The following is a 7,481-nucleotide window of genomic DNA, read 5'->3' as shown; positions in this document are numbered from 1 at the left end:
AAGTTTTAATAGAAGATTTGTCGGCTGTCATCTTTTTCACGTCGGACCAATAAAAATGTGCCACATGTATTGAGATATGCGACACCATGCACTATCTAATTATACATTTTTTTTTTAAAAGAGAGAAGAAAAATAGAGGCTGGAGATGGGCGGCAGGGGTAACGTGGGGATGGATCTCCATCCCCATAATCGTGGCAGTGGAGGTGGCTCCACCTCCTTGCCTTCTTGAAAGTCAAACAAACAATCAAAAACTGCCGCTCATCCTAGGATTGGTAAATAGCATGGGCTTTGTTTCAAAACAAAAACATTAACAAACAACGTAACACAATACTCACAAAACAGTTTTATCAAAACACTTTTTCAAACAAAAAATTCCTTTAAAAAATATTACATTCGAAGCCCTTAAACCTTCATGAGCCCCCCTTGCCCCTCGGGTTTCTTTTGTTTTTGACCCGGGAAAAGAAATGAAGGAATAGAAAAATGATGTTGATATAAAAAATAAAAACAAACAATGGTTTTTTTTTTTTTTTTTTTTTGACATGTCCACACAAAAGGGGAAGGGGGGATTCGAACTAGTGACCTTCGCTTCATGAGGCGTGGTCTCCAGCCGATTGAGAGAATAGCACCCTCTCAATCGGCTGAGGACAAACAATGGTTTCATGACGCCTTCCAAGGATTCCTCTATCTACAAGGAAGGGGTCGTTAGAAGGTCGCTAGTTCGAAGACTGGAGGTACTCTGACGCCAAAATCAGTAAAATCTCTGAACTTTGAAAGAGAATGTAGTAAAAACGGGTAAGAGTCTCCCTGAGCGTGATAATGAACGAGAGATATATATGGGAAAATGCCTCTGACAGTGTGATAGCCTTAGTGAGTGTATCTTAGCCTTTCACTAGATTGGTATGTATGTATTTTAGGCCTCATTAAGATTTTTTAGTAGTTAGGCCTTAGAGGCCCATTGGCATGTAATATGGTTCTCCAAATGAGAATTATTATTATTATTATTTTATGTTGTCTTCAAAATGTAAACCAGTATGTTGTTTACATGATATAAACGGTTTGCTGTCAACATGACCAATTATAAACGTCGATAATTTTTGTTGTCTTAGTAAAAAGTAAACCACTTTGAATTATCTTTTGGTGATTTTTATTATGTAAAACCTGTTTGTCAGTTTACGATGTGAGATGTCTGTGTTGTAGATAAACGTCATGTCGTTTGCAAGGTATAAATAGCCTCTCTCTCTCTCTCTCTCTCTCTCTCTCTCTCTCTGTCTCTCTCTCTCTTTCTCTCTCAAGCCACATAGTGTACCTCTCAGTTTTTGTCGTTTCCACACAATAGCAGATTAGCAGTCATTAAACCCGCTTAAGGAACTCGTTAATTTCAGTGTAATGGCAAGTGATAGGCGTTAAACCAAAGAAAATTAATTCTTGCTTTACCACTAATCTCTACGAGCTTGTGGACATCATGACATTAAAACAAAAACAACGTGACTAATGCATGCCCACGTCTCCTTATCGGATGTTCTTTTCTGTAACGTGTATATATATATATATTATAAGTGTATAAAATTGAAAAAAAATACAATTTATCCACCCCCAACCCCCAACTACCACCCATTTTGGACTTAAACAACCAAATTAACTTTAAAAATTGACACTTATGACAAATAATCATACCGCTCTAATCTAATTTTTGGATTGAAATAAAAAAAAGTTAAGTTAAAGTCAAGTCATCTTCTTCACAATATACATACTATGATTAGGAGGTACAAGTAATAACTCAACTCTGGTCTAAAAGCAAAATATAGTATAAAAAAGCAAAAGGCCCCTTCAACTACCACCCGGTTACAAATTAATTCATCCATTAGCAATTGACGTTAAAATGGACGGAAAAATAACCACTTGACCCCTAACTACCGCACGTGACTATTTTTAATCTTTCTTACCCAGCTCCCTTAAGATTATTAAAAAAGAAAAAGAAAAGCGAAACAAAATTAATTAAAAAAAAAAAAAAAAAAGGGGTCGCTAAACCTCCCTCATAGTCAGGGGCGTAACTAGGTGAAGGCTTGGGGGGTCAATGGGCCCCCCAAGCCCCAAGCTTTTACCAAAAAAAAATAAAAAATTAAGTTTTACCTCTATTTTTTTTTTCTTTTCAATTTGGCCCTCCCAAAGTCTAAAAGTTGGCTCCTCCCCTGCCCATAGTCTGTGGGGTGGTTTAGCCACCGCCTCTTTTGTATTTTGGGGTGACTGAACCCCAACCTTTAGTTACATTTTTTTCATCCTACTTTTATTTATTTTTAATAAATTTTAAGCGCTTTTTGGCAAGAAAGAGTAAAAAATAGTCGCATGTGGTGCGTGCACATGACTATTTTTCCTTTCATTTTGATGCCAATTACTAACGGAATGACTTATATATAACGTGGTGGTTAGTTAAAGGGAGCCAACTGTCACTTTTTAAAGTTTGGTAGTCTAAATCCAAAAGCCACAATAATTCAAGGGGTAAAGTGTATTTTTCCGTATAAAATTAAATTATCAATAACTAGATAGTTTTTGGTTGGTGTTGGTGTTGGTGTTGGGTGAGTCGGACTTGAATGTATAGTTTTACTTCACAAGGAGAGAATTGAGCCTAATTAGATGTATTAAAAGGAGTGTTGAGAAGCAACCTTAGGTGGAGTAGGCATCAAGTCCTTATCCATTGAAAGCAAAAAAAATAAAAATAAAAATACAGGCACACATCATTTTAATTTTAATTTTAATTTTTTTTTTTAAAAAAAAAACTCATAAATATTTTAATTAATAATTACACCACACAGGCACTACTGTATAGTATATATCAACACCACTCACTCCTCACTAGTACCACCTCGCACTCTTGACAGAAAAAATCATTAATATATAAAAGGTTTCATATTCAGCACTAATTTCTGATCATTAAGGAATATGACTGCTGTCAGCCCCAAGATGTTCCTCTTTCACCCACCAATTTCATATTTCAATTTTATTTCCTATTCAACTTTTCAATTTCAGAAAATGATATTAATTTAAGAGAAAAACGTTTCCCTATTTCCAAAAACTATGAAACAAAATATGGAAACAACATAAGTGTTTTTCTTTCAAGTGCAACTAACTATGTTGTCTTGTCCTCTCTCTCTTTCTTCTATTTTTTTAGAGAGAGAGAGAGTTATCCTATCGAATTTCCTCATTATAGTTTTTATTATATGTTAGTATACGAATTTTTTTATAAAAACGAGTATCACATTAATTAACATAGCTTAAAGAAAGATGGACACGTCAATTTGTAAGGATTTTATAATAAAAACTGTAATACTTCCGTCCTAACAATTAGTACTCTTAATTATTGTAATATATAATAATGTTATTTTTTCTTTGTTATGGATCTCTTAATTACTTAGTGGCTACACTAATTTCACTGGCAAGTAAGGTTACTTAAGTTGTATCGCTGGCCCGCTGCCGCCTGTTTTAGATTAGTTATTTTATTCTTGTTCTTTTCTATCTTATCAAATTTATTCTCATACTACATCTGTCATTTTTTATTTATTTATTTTAAATATTTAACTTCACTTGCAAGTCAGCTCACGTAAGATTTGTTGCTGCTGCACAATTATTTTGATTCACGTTTTATGAAGAAAAAAAAAAAAAAAAACCCGTCTTTCAGTATTTTAGAATTATTATATATATATATATATATATATAGAGCTTAAAGAAAGACTTTAAAGCCTTGACAAATACTCCACTCCGTAATTTAATTCTCTCACCTTTAAAATAAAATAAAATAAACAAATGTCAACAAGATGCGAGCCTTAATTAGAGAGGGGTGTATGAAAAGATGTGTTGCCTTGGGTATACGTACCTAAAATAGACCATATCATATCCATTAGATCTACGCATTTTGATAACCAATAAATGTTAAAAAAGGGGCTCAATCACTCCATCCCCAACTTATATATATATGATTTAAAGATTGCTTTTTGTTACAAGTCAAAATGAAAGCAGGCAATTATTCCCCCCCCCCCCCCCCAAAAAAAAAATGAAAGCAGGCAAAAAGATAAGAATATACCCAAATGGGCAACCTCCACTTTGACCAAAGTGGGGTTCAATTTACATAGGTTTATTTTTTTTTTTTAATTTTTTTTTTTTTTTAATTTTTTTTTTTTTTATAAAGAAAAGCTTCACTTACACTTCCCGATGTATCGCAGGTTTTTCAATGTCGACCTCGAATTATAAAAAATTGCGATATGAGTATTCTATTTTTCAGCCATTTTTAATTCAATCCTACCGTTAGGGTTTTATGTTAACTCCAATGACTAATAGGTGAAATGTCTCTTATATTCTTGTAAAAATTATAAAAATACAAATTTACCCTTAATTTAAAAAAATCAAAAAAAGTAAAACAACATAAGAAAAAAAATGAGGTTAATTTTTTTTTAAAATAAAATAAAAAAAAAAAAAACTTGAGTATGTTGATCATTTTGGCATCTCTGTAAAATCATAACGAAGTAGTGAAATTTAAAGGGGCTGAAAAATGGGATATACACACATTGAAATTTTTGATACTTTGAGGTCAACATTGCAAAACCGGTGATAGATCGGAGGGGTGTAAGTAAAGTTTCTTTTTTCTTTTTTTTGACAAAAAAAAGGGCGCCTAAACCATCCTAAAACACAAAAGGGGAGTCAAGCGTCACATTTTAAAGTTAATTAATTTAAGTGCCAAAAGGGTGGTAGTATGTAAGGGAGATAAAATGTATTTTTCCTTACTAATAATTAGGAGTGGTCCTTTTATTTTGTTTTTGTTTAGCAGCAACCCATATATATATATATATATATATATATAGATAGTGAGATTGGAATTTTGATTAATTACAACCATATATGCACGCGTCAGGTGAGGTCAGAGGTGTAGAAACATTGTAAGTGTTGAATGTACGCATTGGATCGATGATGGAGTATGATTGAGGGATCCCCAGCCCTTTACAATCTGTTCTAAGCTTAATTTATTAGGGGTTTTGGTTTTGCTTAGTTGCAACAAACATGCCACATTGAGTGGCTCACAAGCTACTGAATCTCTCTCTCTCTCTCTCTCTCTCTAGCGAAGTAGATCGAAATATAGTATAATATTGGAAAGTCGGTTACATCCAGTGGCATATATGCTACTCTCCTGAATACTACAGGTAGCTAAGAAATTGTTTGATTGAAGGTAGGTTGCTATTAAGGTTGGGATCGATCCATACCATATTAATATCCACTTTAATTTCTATATAAATTAATTAAAAAAACAAATATTTAATTTAGAGAGGATCGATCGGATATGCTTGTCTTGTGCTAAAGCTGGAGATCGATCGATGTGAAAGAAAGTGAGGAGTAGAGGAAGGCATGTCGACGAAGGGATCGATCCTTTGCTTCCCCAAAATCCTACTTTCCTAGTTTCTAGTACTGCTGCCTCACGGTTTTGCATCTAACGTGCCGCACACAACCCGGACGACGCCACTAATAATTCTTCACGCCAACAACTCCCCCCCCCCCCCCCCCCCCCCCCCCCGGCCCCGCCCCCCCCCCCCCCCCCCATTGACTCACCCCAATTATATGTATATATATATATATATTAACAAACCACCATTAATCCATTATGCATGCATCATGCCACGCTCGAGTGTGTTTGGTAAAATTATATATATATAATCTGCCTTCAACATTAATATCTTATAATTAAGCCGCCCACATTTGGACATATGGTAAAATGTAACTTCTACCACAGTAATGCTGATGTAATAATATATGCCGTCCATGCTTCTGCTATTACGGGCTCTTTTAATATAGAGTCGCTTACTATAATGCCAATGCTTATACAATGTACGGTTTGTTTGATCAAGTGCAACATCCCAATTAACTTTAGTCGATTATATATGCGTAAGATGATTCTTTCATCTTCTCTTTGCTCGTACTCGATCTTTTGAATTTACTCTCCTAAACTTATCGAGAGAGCCGAAAAATTTGGTCAAATTGTTCAATATCACATCTTTCTAACATCTCTTCCATCGCATTAACAAAACGAGACCCTCGATTGCCATAACTTTTTTGCATCCGTTTTCTATCTTTGCAAAAACATTTTTAGTCCATTCGCCATGCATTTGGCACGTTTAAATTCCAAATTGCCTTCCATACTCTACCTCGATCCCTTTGTTAGTTTTGATCCTTCTCCATACCTAGCTCGTAGCTTGTATTTCCTTCTCCAAATAAAATAAGTTGCCCAAACTAAATCAAATGAGTTTAACGCCTAATTAAGCTTAGCTCTCTAGTCCTATTATTAAGCCTAAGCTGGAATAAAGAGCACAAATTTGACTCTCAGATATACTAAATTGATTTGACATATATATGCCTATAAAACAGAACAAATTAATAAAGTAATTAATTTCTAGCTAGTAATTTCTAGTTTCTGTATGCAGGACAATACATAGTGTTGACGTGGAAAGATGATCTTCAGTCCTAATTTTTCGGCCTTTTGACTAATATGATCAAATATAACTCAACAATTCAGATTTCCTTAAAAAAATAAATGGATTGATAATGTCAATGAAGCAAAATGGAAGTTAATTAAGTTCTCTCGTAGCACATTAATTAAACCACAAATGAGTTGCGTATAAAATTTAATTATTGTTGGTATGCTAAAGTTTTGACAAGCATTTTGAGTTTTAAAAATAGTTTTTTTTAAAAAAAAAAGCAGTAAAATTAACTTGATTTGTTGGGGCCGATTTGAAAAGGTCCTGATGAAGTTAGACTCCATTGTGGTGATTGATCGCTTGGCGGCACTCACCACAGTGGTGATATTCACGCGGCTATCACAGGGCTGGCTGCCTTGGTGGCCGCTGCCATCATGGGTCAGGCAGTCACCACACTAGCCTATATTTTTTAATTTTTTATATATAACAAAGCAACCTCTACACCTGAAAAAAGAATAAAATAAAATAAACATATTTAGTTATTTTTTAAAAGTGTTTTGTGTCGTAATCAAACAGATTAAGACCTAGAGGGTTTTTTTTTTTTTTTTTCTTTATATATATATATATTGGAGAAATAAAAGCAATCTTATGTGATGATGTTGATTTATTGCATGCTTTTAGCCTTTTTTAAAACTAAAACTATCCATTACTGTCTTTCATATGTGCAGTCAAACAGGACTTTGTACATGTGCCCACCATCGACTCTGTTTTGGCAATTCTGGCCACCTCTATTTATATTGATTGTGCAACTGCTGCAGGTAAACAGTTCAATTAACACCACTAATTGTCCATTTCACATAAATGAGAAAAATAAATTTTGGTTGCCCACATCTATAAGCTACCTCTTTTCAAACGAGCCTACTTACATTTTTAGTTGCTTTGCTTTCACAATTTTACTGGCTATTTAAAAAATTTATATTAAGACTGGCTCAACAACCCATAAATCCGACACGAAATTAACAGGTGAGG

Source organism: Alnus glutinosa, chromosome 3 (genome assembly GCF_958979055.1).
Source record: "Alnus glutinosa chromosome 3, dhAlnGlut1.1, whole genome shotgun sequence".
NCBI classification, from domain to species: domain Eukaryota; kingdom Viridiplantae; phylum Streptophyta; class Magnoliopsida; order Fagales; family Betulaceae; genus Alnus; species Alnus glutinosa.
This window is presented reverse-complemented; position numbering follows the sequence as displayed.